The sequence below is a fragment of the Lissotriton helveticus genome, chromosome 10 (assembly GCF_964261635.1).
Source record: "Lissotriton helveticus chromosome 10, aLisHel1.1, whole genome shotgun sequence".
NCBI classification, from domain to species: Eukaryota; Metazoa; Chordata; class Amphibia; order Caudata; family Salamandridae; genus Lissotriton; species Lissotriton helveticus.
The window spans coordinates 789,657,876-789,676,411 of NC_136071.1; positions in this window are offsets into that span (position 1 = coordinate 789,657,876).

The window sequence follows — 18,536 nt, forward strand, 5'->3', positions numbered from 1 at the left end:
GTTCTGGACTATACTCATTTTGAATCTGTCTTAGAACGTCTGGTATTACCGCCATAGACGGGACACCATGTGTTTTTGTGTAGATTGCCATTGGTAAACAGATTGTTAGAATCCTGTGTTTCTCATGAGGTGTACTATCAGGGAATACAGCCTCTATTTGAGTAATTTTTTGAGCTAACCAGAATGGAATTTGTTCCCGTTTTGCGGGTCATTTACCAATGACTGACTGTATAGTCTGTGGTGTAATTTTGTTTGTGTTCCCCTGATGAGGGATGTGCTGTGAAATTCATACAGCTGGTTGGACTGTTATAGTCCTCATGACATATTGAAACAACTGTCTGTGTATTTTAATTAGCTGTTTTAGCTGAGCTAACAGTTCAGGAGCTGTCATTCTTTCAATGTCAGGATGTGTTGTATAGCTGGCTAGTACCGGCCATGTGGCTCCTGGTCTACCTAGTGGACCAAGCCTGGTAATGTGATTTTGATGTTGTAGGGCGTCATTAAACCAGAGCTGATGCTCTTGGTAAGTTAGTGGTATTTCAACGTCCTCGAAAGGAACGTATTCCGCTGGTGGGTCCTCTAATTTATAGAAGTGGAACTCGTGTGCATTTGCTGCAGGAAACAGAATACATGAATAGAATACTTCTGTCTGCCTATATTCATGTGCCTCTATAACAAATATTAATTTACCACCTCTTGGTGATAGCCCATTTTCTATGAGTTTTATAGAAATAGTTTTCTTTATATTTACCGGGATGAGTAAAGCATTCGGATAATTTTGTGTCGTCCAAAACTGCCTGAGCTGCTACTGCAGCTCTATCCCTTTCGTCTTCACTATCTATCATTTTGTTGACCGAAAGTTTGCAGAGCAAGTTTCAAGGAAACAAATATTAGGTGCACAATATTTTTGGAACACTGTATCCTTCAACGTTGAACTAACCAAAAACTAATACATAGGATTTTTCGTCCTACTCAGCTTTGAGGCGGATATTATATCCTTAAACCCACTCCAGACGTCTATTGGAGTATTTTACGGGAAAAAGGGTCTGTGTGAAAAGCACAACTGAGTTACTCTAGTATCTAGCGTTAAATTATCGCCTTACCAAACGTTGGGCGCCATGTAGTGTAGTTCCTATATTCCCAATAGGCTCTGCGCATTGGAATAGTGTATCCTGTAGTTTAGACGTAGGACTGACGTCAACTAGGTCTCTACCGAATATAGTAGACTTAATTGTGTGTGTGCCAGCTAGCTCCGAGGTCACTAGAAACGTTCTCGAATGAACAAGAAGGGATTAGTTTCTGACAACCGCTAAAAACATGACAACTTTGTTTCCCAAGAATAAGAAATGTATCTCTAGAGACGTGGAAACAATAGATAGTTATTTCACTCAGTCAATCGTGCATGCTTCGTTTCACCAGAGGTGCAGAGAAAATAGAGAGACGGGTGTTTTCAATTAAATGTATTTATTGAACAGTCTTCTTTAAGTGCTGCAATCGTAATACTTGTTGTAAAGTACAAAGCGTACAGTACGAAGAGTATTATAAAATAATACTGTAAAAGCATGGTATGGTTTCTAAGCCATAAAATATATAAAATACATACATTGATAAATAATGACTAAAAGTACTCAACTGGTGCTTCTAAAATACGCCTACCCCGGTGTACCTAACCTAGGTCTAGTACAAGGGAAGAAGTAAGTGAGGTGTAGCTTAGTTTCAGTATTCTTTGCCAAGAATCTAATCCAAGAATTCTCTTAGGGTCTAATCAGCTCCGTACCTTGGTTTTAGAATGTAGGAGGTCTGGTATCTCTCTCTCAGGACTCGATTTCCTAGCAACCTGCAAGGGTAGCCTGGAAACACTGGAGCTGGATTTCTCGGCTGGAGAAAGTACAGCGTCTCTCAGTGCGTCAGCTGGAGGGTCGGCTTCCTTCGGCACTTACTGCAGCAGGGCGTGTCAGGCAAGTAGATAGTCGAACTGCTCTAAACCACTGTGTGTTTGTTTGGACAAATGTGGGCATATTTATACCTTGAAGGTGCTGAGTTTGACGTAAGGTTGGACATAATAACGTCATTAGAGACTTAATTCTCAGAAAACTCCATGAGTTCTTGGATAAATTAATATTCATGCAGGGGGAAGTCCCTGACTGCTGAAGGCGGGTTTTTCCAAGAAATGATTGTAGATTTTCAGGACTAGTTGAAGTAGCCAAGCCATATTAGGACTACATGAGCTATGTCTTAATATGGTTTTGATTTCTATGCCTATTTAAGTATACAGTATTTTATACCTATATAAGGGCATGAATCGGGAAAATTACACTAGGGTCCTAAAACGCTATACAACACCAGTTAGGCCTAGAGGGAACACTGCCATTTTTACATGTACACTGGTTTCTTCCTAGAAGTTGCCTTTACTCTCACACAATGACTTTTCCCACACATTTGCAACTGAGACAGTGCTGATTTGTTTCTATGAATCTATACTTGCTTACAAACTTAGGGCTAGATGTAGGTAATTCTATTTTACCACTTCTTAAATACCGAATTTTACTGATTCGGTATTTAAGAAGTGGTAAAATAGAGGGGGGGGGATGTAGGTATTTCTGAATCGGTAAATACCGAATCGTTAAGATTCGGTATTTACCGATTCGGTAAATACCGATTCGGTAATGCCCATTGATTCCTATGGGCATTGAAGCCCATAGGAATCAATGGGCATTACCGAATCGGTATTTACAGAATCGGTAAATACCGATTCCAGCAAGGGTGCAGGGGGTGTCACTTTGACACCCTCTAGCACCCCAAATACAGGCATGTGTGCCATGTGGCACACAGACATGCCCTAAGGGCATGTCCGTCTGTCACATGGCATAGGTGTGCATGCACACATGTGCATGCACACCTGGATTCGGTATTTTACCACCCAATTGGATTGGGTGGTAAAATACCGAATCTGTAAGGCCTTTGGGACTCAGAAGAGTCCCACCTACATCTGGCAGATACCGAATCGGTAAAAATACCGATTGGGTATTTTACCGATTCGGTAAATTTACCGAATCGGTAAAATTGGCCACCTACATCACAAATACCCATTTACCGGTCGGTAACGGCCGAAATCGGCCGTTACCGGTCGGTAAATGGCCTCCTACATCTGGCCCTAACTTCACAACCCTATCATGATACCTTGACACATCATGTACAAGGTCTATACGTACATTGTGCAACTGTGATTAATTGTTTTGTACATATGGTGACAGAGACATCTATAACATATAGACAATGGATGCCTGATCAAGATCTCGACCCAAGGCAAGGATGCCTTTTGTTATAAATAAACATCCATTTCTGAGTTTTAGTGGAGAAGCACTTTACTGTCATTTACAAGGACTCTACATGCTTATGCTTTGGCTTAACAGCCTGCTGATATCTCTATGAGGGGTGTCCAGCTCATGACCATGACGGGGGACCTACATTACTTCCCTTCAAGTAACGGGGGATGGATCATCCAGTGCAGATATTCTTGGCAGAACACACACACCCTAGACACTTAGGTTAGGGGACGTATAGTAGGAGTACACCAGATTTCTTAAAATTATATGCTTGCATATATATACATTGTTTAGCACGATGGTGGATCTTTTCATTCTGTTCACTGTCCTAATGCTTCTAATGACTTTCATTTGCTTCTGTTTATTGATCATTACAGCATACATATTTAATACAAGTGCTACGTTGGATTGATAAATATTGAAAACGCTCCACTGTGCATTCCTTGTAAATTTCTCTGATAGAAAGAGGGAGTGAGTAACTGAGCAAAAGGGTTCCAGATCTGTTATCATGATTCCTGGGACACAATGGTTGTCATGTACAGTCGTTGCCAGGACCATTTGCCACCTACCTAGGGTTAGGGGGCCTATGTGACACTGTGAGCTAGCTGACCAACATATCCAGAGGGGGTGCCTAGAATCAGTCTGAAACCATCTCAATGGTTATGCTTACCACAGATGTGCACTTCCTACCATAGAGTAGAAACTACACAACAATGTAAGAGACCTCCACCTTCCTCTCAAAAATCTTATAGGGCCCAGTCCAATGGTCTTGGAGAGCCCTGGGCTCAATTACCCATACTTTCTGCCCAGTAAGAAATGTCAGAAGGGTAGCCATTTGGCCATACCACTGTTTCATTACCTCCTGGCTGGCTTCTAAATTATCAGAAGCTTGCTTCCACAACTTGGCCATCTGGCTTCTGAAGGCTAGCACGTAGTTAACAACATCTTGGGGTGTTTCATACGTGATTGCTCCTACCCCTCGCTAACCTAACTGAGAGGTCACCTCACAGTAAGACCATACCGAAGCTCAAAGTGGCTAAAGGCAGCCCCCATCTTTAGTACCTCTCTATAAGCAAAGAGCCGGCATGATAAGAGGACATTACTCTTACAACTCATGGCCACAGGCAGACCCTTGTTTATGCTCCTAAGGGTCTTGTTGAATCTCTCAAAGTATAGGAAATTCCACACTCTTTCCACATTGACTACATATAAGCAGACACGGAGTTGGTACCCCTACGAGACACCGCTTCCGTGGCGAAACCCACTCTGTTAAAAATTCCCACTCGGAACCTTAGCCATTGCAGGTACAGCTACAGTCCTCAGAGGGATGGCATCTGGGTACCTTGTGGTATTATGCACCAGTACCAGGATAAACATATTGCCAGAAGTGGTCTGGAGATCCATGAGCCCTACAGTGTTGATGCCTCACCTTTTAAAGGGGGTGCTAAGGACAGGCAAGGGATTCAATGCATCTTTCAGCTTCTGCCCTGTCTTTCCACTGACTTGGCAGGCCAGGTAAGTCCTACAGAAAGAATATGAGAAAATCTTAATTCAGGGCCAATGAGGTGGGGGACAAGCCTAGCAATAGCCTTGTCCTGATCCAGATGTCCTGCCAGGGGTATCCCATGAGCCAGCTCCTGTAGGGAGGCCCTGTAGCATTGAGAGACGACCAGTGCCGTTGTAGACCCATGCACAGGTGCCTTAGGCTCACTATACAGGAGGTTGTCCTCCCAGTAAATCCAATGACTACCATAGGCATCACCTGCTTCCTGGGTTTTGACCTGTTGACTCATGCCCTCGAGCATTGGGCATTCCTTCTGTGTCTTACAGAAGTCCTCCCTGGTGGGTCCTTCTACTGCCATCCAGCAAGTTCAGGCAAGTCACCAAAGGAAGCCTGTCCTCTCCTCTGGGTTTTAGGGCAATCTCCTCTCGAGCCCCATCCACCTTAGCTGGAAGACATTCAGAGGGTGGTCTCCCATGCCCCTTGCCCTTACATCTTTTGGCAGCTGTCTGGGACATTCTTCCACGCTCCAGAATTCCTTGACTCCCTGCCTGGGCAGCAACGGACCGGGTGGTAGCACAAATCCACACAGTCAACCCCAACATTTCCAGGTTTGGCCTGAGATCTAATTCCTTCCAGGTATTGTGTTCCAGATCATTCCGTAGCAAACACTCCAGAAGCATGGCTGGTCTCACTGCAACTTTCAGAAGACCTAAGACCTTCCGTCGCTCAAATGGAGCAAGGACCACTGGTTAGGGACCCTTACAGTTGTCTGATATCACAACCTGGTAGAATGTATAGGGTACAATGTGCTCTGGGGCCACCAGCTCACTACTTACTACAGTTATGCTGGAACCTGTGTCCCTTAGAGACTCAACACCTTGCCCATTGATGGTAACCCACTGCCTATACTTTGCAGTATTGGAAGGCATGTGGGTGTTTGGTACCATCTCCACCTCACCCATGGGCACTAGGGGAACCTCAGTGAGTTCCCCCATTAATTCACACAAACTCCTCCCCAAATGCTACACTCACCACCCCTGGTGTCTTTTCTCCAGTGGGAGGCTGTGCCTTCTTGGGACACTTAGGATCTCCATTGTAGAGCCCATACTCGTAGCACTCATGGCACTTAGGGGTTTGTTCTGACTTTTGTCAGGGAAGCTCTTTATCTGGTGTCCAGATTGGGGATGGGACCCTTTCCCCTGTGAACTGTTTTGGGGGCCTTAAGAGAACTGTTTTTTTTCTCTCCCCCATCTTCTTATGGTAGGAACCCTAACCAGCCTTTTGGGATTCCCCCAAGATGCTTTCTTGGACACTGTTGCTGACCTAGAGGTCTTCCTCCTGAGCAATCTTCCTGGAGTCAGTCAGCTTGATAACAAATAGGCGTTGGCGTAGTTCTGGAAAACAAATGTCTAGCATGTGCACGTTCAAAATCAAGTTATACAGCCCTGAATAATCATCTACGTTGCTGCTTCTCACCCAGCCCTTCAGTGCCTTGCTAGTATGATAACAAGGAAGTCCCCCCCAGTCTATGTAGAGATTCTTGTGCTTGCCTTGGAACCTCTGTCTATACCTATCAAGGGTCAGCCTAAATTTGTTGTTTGGCCTTCATCCATTTTCTTCCATTTTCTCCCTTGTTTTCTTTCATGTGTTTTTTGTTCTTTAATTTCTCCGTTCACATACAAGACTTCATGTATCCCCATTGCGTCAAATGCTAAAAGACACGCTTATCCAGGCATTAATTCTATAGCACGTGATATGCATAGTTCATTCTCAGGCGTCTTCTCCGCAAAGACCCAATGTATTTCGGGCACGAACAGCCCTTTGTCAAGTAAAGAACAAAAAAATACATCAAAGAAAGCAAGAAAGAAAATGGATAACTGAACTAAGAATGGAGTCTTTTTGAATATGTCTGAATTTTGCTGTGTGGCGTACAGATGGAGCAAGATGATGCTCCACATTTTATGGAGTTATACATTTGTGCTGCCGGGGCAGGGCACGGGTCAAGTCTGCACACATATATTTTTTGCCTAGTGCAACCGTAAACAAATGAATTAGAGGACAAAAGGAGTGCATTCTATCATTCACTCAGATATACAATTAATAATTGCCCCTCGGATCGTTTGTACCCAGAACAATAAAGTGGATTAAAAGTCAAAAAGAAATGAACACGTTAAAGACTTTTTCGGAACATCAAGTTCACTAAAGGAGTCTATCCCATTTTTTAAAACTAACAGTGTTGTTTTAAAAAAAAATAAAAAATCGTCCATCATTTTCATCATGTTTATTATTATTTTGATCACAGATATGTCAAACGGAATCTTGTGAAAGCATTGTATATCTTTGTAACCAAAAATGTGTAAATCTCAAGTATATGCAGGAGTGTATTAATGGTAAGGGACGAAGTGGTTTATGGGACCTGTAGGTTTTTGTGTTGGGGGTGGTTTCGTTTGGTAATTAAAGTCAGGTGCAAGGTGGGAATTCAGATAGGAGGTCAAGATGGAGAGGTCACGCTTGGGGTGATTTAATTGAGATCGTTACGCTTCACTTGAAGGTGTGCACTGGAGCACTGTTAAGTTGGTAGGAAGAGGATTAGGTGTGGCGTTTTTCACTGCGAAGCATAAGAGTGGGAATCTGCAGTTATAAATTCCCGTTTTTATTAGATTTAGAGTGATCATGTTGGCGGTGTTCATTGGTAATACAATTGGATTGATAAGACTGCATGGGGCGAACATTTTACTTTTGGTGTTGATGATGATGTATTTGTATTTAGCAGTATGTCACAAGCGCTGGGATGCTCCAGGGTAACTATGCGCGATACAAGACTGTTTTAATAATAATAATAACATGATGTGCACCTATGCTACCTCTTGTATTTTGTTGGCTCACGATTGTCACTTTTGTAATGCACCGCGTGCTACCTCTTGTATTTTGTTGGCTCACGATTGTCTTTTTTGCTTCATTTAATGTAACGTTTGCTTTTGTATTTTGCTCACTTGTAATGTTCTCATGTATCAGTTCTGTTCCTATTGTGAAGCGCTCTGACACCGGGTAAAGTCCGCGCTATATAAAAATGCATAAATAAAATAAATAATAAATAAATGTAGGAACAGCGGGGATACATTTGACACAGATTTAGTATAAGGTTTTTTAGAGGGACATGGGGATAAGGGTTTGAAAAGACAGAGAGAAAGAAAAAGTTCTGTTAAAAGGCATAAATTGGAGTCTTGCACATTGCAAGTAGATATACACAGTTTACGTTGCATGTTCAATGATACAGAATAATAATAAATGGTGATTTTAATTTTGGAGTTACCCCTGACGAAGGGCTGTCCATTCACGAAATGCATTGGGTCTATGCCGAGAAGACTCCTGGGGGTGAACTTTGCATCCCTACGTGCTATATAATTAAGGCATAGATAGGCACGTATTTTGCATTTGAAGCAATGGGGATACATGAAGTCCTATAGTACTCTTTACGATTAAAGTACACTATAAGTGAAAAACGGGCCAAAGGATAACATGAGCTTGCAGATGGACACCCTTGAGGTTGTTACTTCCATTATGGTACTTCGAAAATATGTCCAGTATGGTATCAAGCGACGTGCCTTATCACCCCTGACAAAAATCTCATGTTGAGAAGGACGTGGCATACACCCAGGTGGTTACCTGGGATGTTGCTCACCTGCGTGCCCCAGCTTCTCTGTCTCTGGCTGAAAGTACGGCACTGGCTGCCTCCAAGACAATATTATGTCCTCCTGCCAAGCCGTGTTATCATTACCAGGAGTCAGGAACAAAGGCCTGGGCAAGAAGGAGGTCTCACCTCCTCCCTCCCAAGAAGGCTAGTGAAGCGACACATCCAGGCAGTGAGCTTGAAAGGATGCACCTCCTCCAATATGCACCAGGCCTAACTCCCAGAGGAAGCAACAGCTCTACCCTACCCCAGGGACATTTGCACTTGGACAGGCGGGAAGTTGAGTATGCAAGGAGGTGTACACCCCAGGACACCAGGCACATCTCCAGGGTGGGCAGCTCAATCTGTACACTGAAAGAAGGGTTCTGTCATCTTAGAAGTCGCAGAATAGAGGGTTCTGAGTAGAATTGGCAGCCTACACCACTGGATGGGGTCACCTCAAGAGTAAATTAGCTACTGGGACTAGCAACCCATTGGCTACTTGCTCCCCCACCCCTACCTCCCCTTAACCTAGGATTTAAGGGGCACCCCTGACACAAGCAACCTCAGTTCTGAAACATTTTGATTCAAAGAGGACAAAGACAACAGGACTTTGCCACATCAAAACAAAAGAGGGAAAATACTCTGTCCCTGTGGCAGTGATCTTGGAACTTCTTGAACGAGTATCGTCCTAGGCTATAGCTTGGTTCCCCCAGGCAGAGGGACCCCAGAAAGTTCCTGAAGCACCTTCAGACTCCAGTAGACTAGTGGCACCAGTTCCCAGCACATTGCAGGTAAACCAACGCTCTGGATCCGAAGAATCGCTGGCCATTGGGGCCTCCAAGATGTCGCCCAAGTCTAAATAGTCTTGTGCATTGTGGAAACTGTAGTTCTGCCTTCCACAACGTTTCAGGCAGCTAGTGTGTTCCCTGGGATCACCGGATGTCAACAATTACATTTTGCTGTGCTTATTGCTGCCAAGGCTTGTTGGTAGCCAGTCTGGCAAATGGCCCCCACACTCAAAGCTGCACTTTGAGGGAACACCGTCCAATCTTTATCTGAAGTCAGCAGTGACACCATTATTGTGTTTGTGCAATTTGTATTCCCTCAGCACTGTGTAAGTTGCAAAAACAGTTTCCCGCAGCTTCCGTTCAGCATCAAGGACAGTCAGGACAACCCTGCACCCACGCTCACCAGGCCAGGTCAAAGGGAATTGACTATTGTGGCCTGGTCCAGGGACCCGCATGACCTTTACCCCGTGGGTTCCAAGCAAAATGACCTGCAAGTGGCTGATTGTCATTACCACTTTTTCCAATTGACCATAAAGCAAACATTCTATAGTATTAAATTGCTGTGATTTATATTTACTTGCAAAAGCCATGACTCCAGTTATATGTCAGCTATCTCGTTCGTTTTAATGTTTATATTAAGATGAAAATCCACTTTCTTTTTTAAATTGGTGTCAAATTTCTATCAAATTGTGCCAATTACTGATCATCCATGTTGGTGCTTTGAAATGCCTAGCACATGTACTGTCCTACATGAAAGGTCAGAAACAGTATATTATCATATTCACGGTTAACCAAGCTTCAACTTGTCTCATTGTATGCTGTCAGAATCAGTTTTAGATTTGAGGTAGTATTTCAATTTGCTTCAAAAAGGTCATAGTTAATTAAAACAATTACACACTCTCGTGATTTATCTAACGAGGCGTGGCACATTTTTAAAAAAAACAACCAACAAAACCAGGAGCTGAGCCTGGATTTTCGTAAAAACTACACTTCACTCATGGTGGATATTAACAAGAGCCTAAGGTGATGGCTGCATACTGGAAGCATACAATGCTCCATCCTTATATTACAGTTATAGTTAACTGCATAGAATGTGACATAATTTAGTGTGTTTTACACATAGGATACACATTTATAATGATAACAATAGTGGAAAGAATGCTTTTGTGAATTGGTAACCGTTCATACATATGACAAAGACTAATGAGAAGAAAGTATACTTTGAGTACCTGCATATACAATTACAGCACAGAGGTTATTTCACATAAGGCTTCTTGACATAACTAAATGAGAATTTGTAAGTATTAAGCAGACTTTTCCTCCATGATGAGGAAAATGCTATATTCTTAAAATGCTTCCTAAGGGAAATTTAAAATGTATTGATGACTTTGTTTGGTGTATTGTTTCATCACTAGAACCTCAAGACCCTTTTGTTGCCTTTGTGAGGTACTATTAAAGGTTACCTATTGTGTGCACTATTTCCTAATAGCTACACAAGTACACTGTCACTGTCAATCTGGTCTTCAAGTAACACAATCGCACTACAAAATTATCTTGTAATACTGAATCCATATCTCTGCTAATACAGATATTTCAAAGAGGATGTACATCATTTTAGAGAATATGTAAAGCACATTCAGTTGATGATAGATTTAGAGGATATATTAATGGCGTAGCCCAGTTGATTGCTGTTAGAACTGGGGAACTCTAGTTGGCAATGGTATACACCTTTGACCAAATAGGGACCCTTGCTTCTAAGTCAGGGAAAGGGGATTACACTACTGGATAACCCCTGCTCACCCCCTTGGTAGCTTGGCACAAGAAGACAGGCTTATCTCAGAGGCAGTGTGTTAAGCATTTCTGAACACACAAGGTAATACAGTGAAAACACTACAGATGGACCCGACACAGGTTTTATAAAAATAAGTATTCTTTATATAAACTTAACGCAAGACCACAAATGACAAAAATCCACAAATCTGTACTTAAAATAAACATAAAGATGGTAGAAATCACTTAGTTCAAGTTGATGATAAATGCGACACAGTTCTCACAAAAGTACCTAGATGCGTAACGCAAAACAAATAAAAGACTTGCAGAGTTGGAGAGGCATCGGTTTCTTTGCTTCAGGGGAGACGATGCATCGCGCCCCAGTGCTTACACAGACTAGGGGATGCGTCTTGGTCCTTACCGGAGAGGAGGTGATGCGTAGATTCTCGTACTACGGCCAGGTTACGATGCGGCAAGATGACGGCACGATGCGACAATTCAGTGCTATGCGATAAGATGGCACCCTTGATGCGACGATGTGAAGACGATGCATGCACACTCGGCGTCGGACTCCGTATCTTTTGGGCCGCGAAAGACCCTGCGACATGCTTCTCCGGTGATGCGACGGCGACCTCTGTGGTGGCGACACGCTTCTCCAGTGATGCGTCGGGTAACAGCATTGACGAAGGCACGCTTCTCAGGTGATGCGGCGGCGACCTCTGCGGCAGCGACACACTTCTCCGGCGATGCGACTGCAACAGCTGCGACTGCGACGCGCTTCTTCTTGTTGAGTGGCGCTTCCAGCTCTCAGCGACACGCAGGCTTCTGCAGACAGAATTACCAGCAAGGAAATTCAGAGGGGAGCTGGTGGTGAAGTCTTTTGTCCCTGAGACTTCAGCAGGAGGCAAGCACAAGTTCAAGCCCTTGGACTAACATTCTCCAAGATGATGAAAGTTCTTGAAACATTTCTTCTCCTCTCCTTGGCACTGAAGACACCACTGTAGGCCAACCCAGCAACAGAGCACACGGCAGGGGGGTAGCCCAACTCCTACAGCTTCCTTGGTTCTTCTCCTTGGTACAGGTTTGTCTTGTTGTTCCAGAAGTGATCTAAAGTCTTGGGGTCTGGCTCCTAATATTTATACTGCAAAATCCTTTGTCCTCTGAAGGCAGAGGGGCTTGTACCTAGTCCAAACCAGTTCTGTGCAGTCCTGGAGCACTTTATTTACAGGCCTCCTTCTTTCCTTTGGCATGATGGATCAGGGCCATCAGACACACCACAGGAGGTGGAACCAGCATTGTGGAAGGCAGGCACAGACCTATTCAGACCCAGGTGCTACTCCTTCTACCAATTTACATGCAGATATGTCTATTCAGCCTTGTGCTGACTCACCCTGTCGCATGGAATCTCCCAGCCCCTTTCACTCACAAAACAAGACACACAATTCGCATGCTAGCAGAGGCGGGCTGGATGGTTAGGCAAGAAAATACCTACTTTCTAAAAGTAGTATTTTCAAACACAGAATGTTAAAACCAACTTCACTAAAAAATGTATTTTATCATTCTGAGTTCAGGCATACTAAATTCGAATTTCTACCATGTTCCCAGGGTCAGTTAGTATTATAAGAGGTTATAAGAAAACTGCCCATTCTGGCCTATGGGGACTGGCAGCCTTGCAATAGTGAAACACGAAAATGGCTGTATTTCACTATTAGGACATGCCACACATACCAGGGCATGTCCTACCTTATACTAACAATGCACCATGCCCTTGAGCATATCTTAGGGGTGTCTGACATAAAGAAAAGGGAAGGTTTAGGAACTGGCAATTGGGTGCACTTACCAAGTCGACATGGCAGTACTAGACTGCACACAGGCTCTGCAATGGGGAGAACTACCCTTACCCTGGGGAGTTCTCTTCACTAAGGTGGAAAAATCTGGACAGACCATCAGCATTGGCCTGTTCTGTACCAGGGCGGTGTTCCACCGTAAAGTTCATCCCCTGTAGTGAAATGGACCACCTCAACAACTTTGGGTTCTCACCCTTCATCTGCAACAACCATCTGAGGGACCTGTGGTCTGTCTGAAGCCGGAAGTGAGTCCCAAACAGGTATGGTCTTAACTTCTTCAGTGCCCAGACCAAAGCAAATGCCTCACGCTCAATTGCACTCCACCTCTGTTCCTGTGCAAGTAACCTCCTACTGTTGAAGGCTACAGGTTGGTCTAGGCCCTCCTCATTAATCTGTGAAAGAACAGCCTACACACCATGCTCTGAAGTGTCTGTTTGGACAACAAATTCCTTTGAGAAGTTGGGCGCCTGAAGCACGAGTACTGTGCACATGGCATTCTTCAGGGCGTCAAAAGCCTTCTGACAGGTGTCAGTCCAGTTCACTTTCTTGGGCTGCTTCCTGGAATTCAGCTCAGTCAAGGGTGCAACAATGTTGCCATACCCCTTGACAAACCTCCTGTAGTACCCTGTGAGTCCCAAAAAGGCTCTCATCTGTGTCTGAGTATTTGGGGGTTCCCATGCCAGGATGGAATCAATCTTGGGGTGAAGGTGCGCCACCTGGCCGCTCCCCACCTGGCGTCCCAAGTACACCACGGAACCCTGCCCGACCTGGCAGTTACTTGCCTTGATGGTGAGGCCTGTCTTTCACAGTGCCATCAACACTTCCCAGACATGGCGCAGATGTTCTTCCCAACTGGTGCTGAGCACTGCAATATCATCCAGGTTTGACGGCACTGAAATCCTCCAGTCCAGCCAACACCTGGTTGACCAACCTCTGAAAGGTGGCAGGGGCATTCTTCATCCCAAAGGGCATAACCCAGAATTGGTAGTGCCCATCTGGTTTGGAGAATGCTGACCTCTCTTTGGCCCCATCAGTCATGGCAATCTGCCAGTACCCAGACGTCAAATCAAACGTGCTGAGGTACCGTGCAGCCCCTAACCGATCAATGAGCTCATCAGCTCTAGGGATGGGGTGCGCGTCAGTCCTGGTGACTGAATTGAGTCCTCGGTAGTCCACACAGAACAGGAGTTCGGGTGTGGCACCAGGTGCGGCAGCCTTTGGGACCAAGGCCTCTGGGCTGGCCCAAGGGCTGTTAGAGGACTCAATTACCCCTAAGGCAAACATCTTGGAGACCTCTTCCTTGATGTAAGCTCTGACCCTGTCAGTCACTCTGTAAGCCTTGTGCTAAACAGGAGGACTGTCCCCAGTGTCCACATCATGGACGCACCACTCAGTGACACCAGGAACCAGGGAAAACAAATCAGAGAATTGCCCCACCAGTTGGCAACAATCTTGCTGCTGTTCAAGGGTCAGTGTGGCAGAGAGGTTGACACCATCTACTGACCCATCTTGCTCTGTTGTAGAGAGGAGGTCAGGAAGAGGCTCAGTCTCCTCCTCCATTCCATCATCTGTTGCTAGGAGCATGCCCAGTTCGGACCTTTCTAAGTGGGGCTCCAGGCGGTTGACATGCAGGACAGCAAAGGGTTCCTAGGAGACCGCATGTTCACCAAATAGGTGACTCAATCTTGCGCTCCACCACCTCAAATTGTCCGGTCCACTTGTCCTGGAGTGCACAAGGCTGTACAGTGCCAAGACCCAAACTTTCTGTCCAGGTTGAAGCTCAGAGTGGCATTCTGATCGTACCACCTCTTCATTTCCTCCTGGCTGGCTTCCAAGTTCGCCTGAGCGAGTTGTCTGAATTGCCAAGTCTGGTTCCTGAAGGCCAGCTTTTAACTGTATACATCCTGGGGAGGTTTCCTGGGAGATTGCTCCCAGCTTTCCTTGACCAGACTCAAAGGTCCTCTTACCGGGTGTCCTACAGGGTAAGGTTGGAGAGGAGCCTTTTACTTCCTTCCACTTGTCCCACTTGCCTGGCAAGTTTGACATGTCCTACAAACAGTGTCTGAACTCGTCCGCATCTGGGGGCAATAAAAGTGGGTGACAAGCATTTCAAAGGTCTTGTCCTGCCCCAGATGTCCATCTAAATGCACATCATGAGCCAACCCCAGTAGGAAGGCTCTGAAGCACTGGGGTATACCACCAGCACACAGGCTTACCCAGGCTCAGCAACATTAGGCTCGCTATACAGGAGGTCATTCTCCCAGTAGATCCAATGTGATCCAGACTGATCACCTGCTGCCTGGTTTGTGGCATGTTGCCACAAACCCTCAAGAGAAGGGCACTTCCTCTGCTCTGAACAAAATTCCATCATGGAGGGGCCTCCTTCTGGCTTCCAATGGATCAGCTCAGGCAGGTCCCCCAGTTCAGCAACATGCTCCCCTGTAGGTTCCTGGGCATCCCCCTCAAGGTCTGCCTCCTCCTGAACTGTAGGAACATTGGGGGCTGGTTTCCCATGCCCCCTACCTCTTCTCTTTAAGGCGGGTACCTGGGCCATGCTTTCAGGCTCCAGGATCTCTTGAACACCCCTACTGGCTGCCATTGACACGCCCACACAGGCAGACTCAACATCTCCAAATGAGACTTTTTCCCCACTTTAGCCCAAGGGGAGCTCTCTAAATCGTTCCCCAACAGACAATCCACAGGCATGGCTGGCCTCACAGCTACTTGGAGAGTACCTGATGTCCCCCCCACTCAAAAGGAACTTGAGCCACCTCACACTGGCTCTGCGAGATGTCCGCGGCAATTACAGGGAGGAATGCATGGGAGATAACCTGCTCCTTGGACACCAACTGGCAATTGACAGCTGTCACACTAGCCCCTGTGTCCCTTAGAGCTTCCACCCTATGGCCATTGATGGTCACCCACTGCCTGTACTTCTTAGTGTTATCAGGCAGCTAGGTTTGAAGGATCATCTCAAAGTCTCCTAAAAAGACAAGGGACATTTCTGCGGTACCCCACCCACCTTGGGCACCTATCTCCTCCCCTGCCAGGGCTACACTCGCCATCTGACGGGGTGGTGCACTTGGTGGTGCTTTGGCATCCTTCAGGGGACACTGTGCATCATACCAACGGTGGCCCACTTGACCACACATAAAGCACTTGTAGAGGCCCCTCTGAACAGGTTTACCTGTCAGGGCCTCTTGCTTCTTCCCAGGGGGAGGCTGGGAACCCTTCCATTGGTTCCCTTGGGAATTACTTTGGGGCCCTTTCTGGGACTCCCTCTGTTTACCCTTGTCCCCCCGCTCTTCTGTTTGTTGTAATTTGACAGCGATTAAGTTGAGCGTTAGCAAAAGACATCTTAGTTTTGGCTGTTATCTTGACATTTAGCGGCATCCATTTTGGATTCACGGCAGCCATTTTGTCTGCTACACGCTGCCTCGTGCCGACCACGTGCGTTGTCCTACCTTTCTGCTCATGACCTTTGAATCTGCCCAGCAACAGGCTAATAATAGCATCTCTGTGTTTTGTCGCTGACCGTTAGGGTCCACATCTGTTAATGGTTAGCCTTAGATTGGAATGTGTTAGCCGAGACCCCAAGACTGTTAGCTCCTCCCACTGATCGATTGTGCTTCTTGATATTTCCTTGTATGGACATAAAATGTGCTCTTATGCTTTGTACCGCCTTCTTTTGAGCCCCTGTGTGGGTATAAATAAACCATGCGTTCAGTAGCCCTTTGTGCTAGTTCTCGCAGTGCCGAAGGGTACTGTCTGAACTTTAGCACCACCTCATGAGGTGTAATAAACTTTGTGTTTTGCATTTCCAGTTTCCGTGCCAACTTTTTCCTTTTGAGTCTGAGGACTTCGTGCGCAGAAGGGCAAACCCCTTGCACTAGCGGGTCTGGCTGAGGCCTGCATGACAAATTGGCGCCTGGCACGTGGGGCTCATCGACGACTCGGATGCCCTAAGGATTGGTCATGACGAAGGTTCGGAACTTCACTTTGGACGCGATCGCTGCCAGAGAAGACCCGAGTCTTGGCACCCGAGGTGGTTCTTCCCTACTTTCCGATCCGACCATCCAGGTGGCGCCGGTCTTCGACTGAGATCTCTTCTGCTGGTCTGCCGTGCAGTGACCGTTTGGTCGAATTTAGAACTTGGCAGTTGGAATCTGGACAGCCTATGATTGGTAAGAGCCGTTTTGCGGCGCCTGTTGTAGGTTTTTGGATGCCCTTGTACGGTGAGGTAGTCTTAGGAACATTTACCGTGGCATAGTGGCATATTTGTATTTGGGATAGACTTGTCTACTGTGGATTTTGCTTGGTTTGATATGATATGTATATGATATGAGAATATAAGCGTTGCAACCCATATAGGCAGGCCATGCGAGGATTTTTCCTCCACTTTCATATGTATAGCGCAACGTAATAAGAAAGTACCTTAAGCGCTCTTTCCCCATAGTAGTGTATATCTTGCACTATTCTTGAGCATGCCTGTTTTTCGCGCACTGCGAAAGATGTGTTGCTTGTTTGGTGGTACCAGTTTACGACTTGAGGAATCGCAGCCGGCTCCCCCAGAGGGGATGCCTAATAGAGATATGTATATAAAATTTGGTCTTTCTGCCATAATGTACAGCACGTTGTGGCATAAATATACCAAAAAGGATCCTGAGTTACGTTGGCCACTGCATGGGTCATTTGATGCGCCAAAGGTTGAATATGTGGAACGATGTCTGTTTGAGCGAAAGTCTAGGCGTGATATGTTTGAGAGTTTGCAAATGTGGGAGAAAGAGGTACGACAGCAAGAGAAGCGTGAGCAAGCGTTGATTGAAAAGGAACAGCGAAAGACTGTGTATGAGAAAGCGCTGGAGTTAAGCAAGAAGGAAGCGAAAGAATTACAGGAGCGAGAGGAAAAACAACGTAGGTTGCAGATATCTGGCCAATATCCTGTCAGTCAGCCTCTCTATCCTGTCCTTAATAAACCGCAAGATGATTTTTTGTTATTAGATCGACCTCCACCTCCGTATATCGCTCCGTCCGCTCCGTCTGGGGACGATGAGGACTCTGGTTCGGACCAACAGAAAACGCGGGACACTCGATCCTTGTAGTTTGCTGACCGTGCGGCCCAAATCAGACAAGTTGCTCGTAAAGTATTACGTAGCACGGATCCTGCTTCCGATCTTTTTGCTATTATAAAGGATTAGTCAGAAAAGGAGCAGATATATTTCACTCTGACATTTGCTGATGAAGTTGTAGAAATGTTTCGAAAATATTCCTCAGTATTAGAACCTGCTGATATCGCAACTGATCATAAACAGCTACGTGATGGTTCTTTTGTTTTTTCCCAGGTAGAAGACATGATTCACGACTGGTTAAAATACAAAATGAGGCGAGTCATCTGAAGGAGCAGAAAAAGGCTGCGGATGCCGTTCCACAGTCCAATCCGCCCGGAGAGGCGCAGTCTCCTATCTTCGTGACAGATAAGATGATGCCAGTTGTCATGCGACCTATGCGGGAAGCCGCGCCTTTGTATGTTCCTCCTAAAGGAACGGGTGATAATGATGATAAAAATTCTCTTGATTCTAAAGGATATTTTATTTATAATTGGGTATACACTCCTTGGAATAGAGCAGA